A 2,818-nucleotide genomic window follows, 5' to 3' on the forward strand; every position below is an offset into this window, starting at 1 on the left:
AGGGCCCGTTTGGATGGGCTTAATAAAAGCAGCTTTAAAAAAGTACTTTTGAAAGTGCTGAAACTTATTTTTAAAATAAGCAGTTATGCGTTTGGATAAAAGTGTTGAAGTTAAAAAAAGTTGTTGATGTGTTTGGCAAATAAGTGCTGATAAACAGCTTTTTAAATCAAAATGTCTGAAATACCCTTAAAAGCTGTTAACATAATAAAAGTTAATTAATTTATATTTTACAGCCATAAATAATTATATTTTGCTATCATTCACATATTTCTTTCTCATCACAAATTATTTATAAGAGGAATATAAACTTATTATAGATTTTAAAGATATATAATTTGAATAGATCAAAGAATGATTTAAGATTTATTTTAGTTTCATCCATAGATAATAATAATTGTCTAAAAATATTAAGGGCAAAAATATTAAGGGTTATGGAAGAAAGAGATGTTAGGGTTATGTGGGTAATTTGGAGATTGTATAAAAATATTAAGGGCAAAAAGGTAAAAATGTAGTCAACTTAAAACAGCTTATAAGCTAAAAAAAAAAGCACCCCTACCCCAACTTTTAACTTTTGGCTTAAAATAAGTTTTTTTTAACTTAAAATAAGTTATATTGAGTATTGACAAACAGCTAAATAAGTCAAAAATCAGCTTTTAAGTCAGTTTGACCAGCTTTTAAGCTGAGCCAAACAGGCTCTAAATATGTTGATTATCCATTGGATGAAAGAATAGTTCCCAATTCACTTCCATCATAAGAAATCCAACGTCATTGATCGCCGCGATTCGGTTTAATCATTACACCAATTATATATAACTATCAGATTTCAACACGCTAGTACAAATCAATCTTGGATCTAATTCTCGACAATATAAGGTAAAAGAGATCAAATAGTAGATAGTAAATCGAGATTTTTAAGCCAAACCATTGAAAGTATGACAAAGGCTAAAATGATCACATACATTTGATAAGAATCAAGATATAAATTCCAACAAACTCCATTGTGACTATTTGAGAATAGGGCATCAAGGTTGCCACTCATCATAATCAAATACTCTATTCAAGAGGGCTGCAAAGAAGAAAAGATCGTATCAAGTTATCGATAACATACATCAGTTTTAAAAGCGAAGCAGAGAGTGATAATTATGCACTTACATATAGTTTCACATACAAGGCTATCTGTATTATTGAAAAATCAAATTTTAGTAGTTAAACGAAAAGCTTGTTTCTACAAATTTACTGTTAGCTTATTTTAAACCTTTTAAAATCTTTGAATTGTAAGTTAAATAAATAAAACACAATCAGGTAAAGTAGAGAGCTTATGCAAATGAGCTATGAATAGAAATCACGATTTACAACTTACTAAGAGGAGTTGACAAGAAAATGAAAAGGACCAAACATAAAGTTAGTTCTGCTCATGAAATATGTCAGCTGAAGCTAGAAGAAAATAAGAAAATGCATGTTAAGTAGAACTTGACATATTAAAGGAGTTGACAAGCAAGTTTACAAGATTAAAAATACCTTACAAGAATGACGAGTTTACAAAAAGACTTTTCTGTCTTGAGCAACAATAATCTTATAAAATTTTAGTGCTCTGCATGCAGACTATTAACCTCTTTATTGATATCTACACCTCTGTATTTGTTATTGAAGATCAGCCTTTTGATGACGATCTCTCTCCCATCTGCCAAAATACCCTGCAACAAATCATGTCTTAGAGTTTATTTAGTTGTGAACACGTCTAGTATTGCAATGCTGTTATGGACAATAGACGAGTTCAAACATATGGATTTCATAGCATTAGCCATTACCTACCTCATAAATTGTGTCAAATCCACTTTGATTGAGCTTCTTTGCCTCATCAAACGACTCTGTGGCCTTATAGATTGTCTCTTCTTTCATTTCCTTCAAAGTATATTATCTCATAAGTTCATAAAAAGAAGAGTCTTAATGTGAATTAGGCAAAAATAAAAACAAGTATTTAAAAATCTTAAAGTGTGTATGATTCATGGACATAGCCCTGGCCAAAGTTACTAAAATCACCAATGATGATGTGAAAATATATGGACTAAACTTATGCAAGAAATATATTTCAAGAACAAAAGTAAACTTGCTAAGATAGATTATGTTACGACCCGAGTCTACACTCTGGACGTGGCCGACACTCGAAGACTATTGTTGGTTCCCAAGCGAATCCTCATCCTGGTTGACTACAAGCGGAAAACTAACTTAAGCATGCAAAAGCTTAAAATTGAAAGATTAACTCTGAATAAAATAATATATTAAAATCGTCATAAAATAGGCAACTTAAGTCTTTAAAACATTTAATAAAATAAATGAATTGTACATACTTCTTAACTAAATTGACTATGTATGAAGCCTCTAACTGATAAAGATGGATGTCGAGAAAAGACCCATGACATCCTGACTAAATTGAAAAGTAAATGGAATCCTCCGGAAGCAAGGAGGCTCACCATAACTAACTCAAACTCTCGGATGAAGTTTCTGTTGAAGATGCTGGATACATGTGTCTGCATCATGAGAAGATGCACGCCAATTGGCTCAATACGTGGAATGTACGAGCATGTAAGTAGAATTCTAAAGCATAATATAAGCTTGATACTTGATTAAAAAAATGGAAACATACTTACCTCTTCTCAAACTTGAAACTCAATGAATACTCTAAGAATACTCAATTACTCAACTCAGCATACTCAAGATAAGATACTCAACTTAGAGATTATTGAACTCAAAGATAGCATACTTGACGATGGATACTCAACTCAATATAAAGCAATAATACACATGCTATATATATATA

At 31.0% G+C, this 2,818-nt stretch overlaps 1 long non-coding RNA gene across 2 annotated transcripts in view; it reads right to left on the bottom strand.

Moving 5' to 3' along the window:
• Window positions 1-795: 795 nt before the first annotated feature.
• The window catches only part of LOC114076750, an 8,459-nt gene continuing 6,436 nt past the window's right edge, over window positions 796-2,818 (bottom strand). Inside the window, exons 2-3 of one of the 2 annotated variants that reach the window (XR_003577739.1) lie at window positions 1,813-1,902; window positions 796-1,066 (exon numbers count right to left, since the gene is read on the bottom strand). This is a non-coding gene — a long non-coding RNA (uncharacterized LOC114076750). Of the gene's footprint in view, window positions 1,067-1,610; window positions 1,695-1,812; window positions 1,903-2,818 lie in introns of those variants that run through there. The other variant, XR_003577738.1, reaches the window with a different exon arrangement.

Source organism: Solanum pennellii, chromosome 4 (genome assembly GCF_001406875.1).
Source record: "Solanum pennellii chromosome 4, SPENNV200".
Lineage (NCBI taxonomy): Eukaryota > Viridiplantae > Streptophyta > Magnoliopsida > Solanales > Solanaceae > Solanum > Solanum pennellii.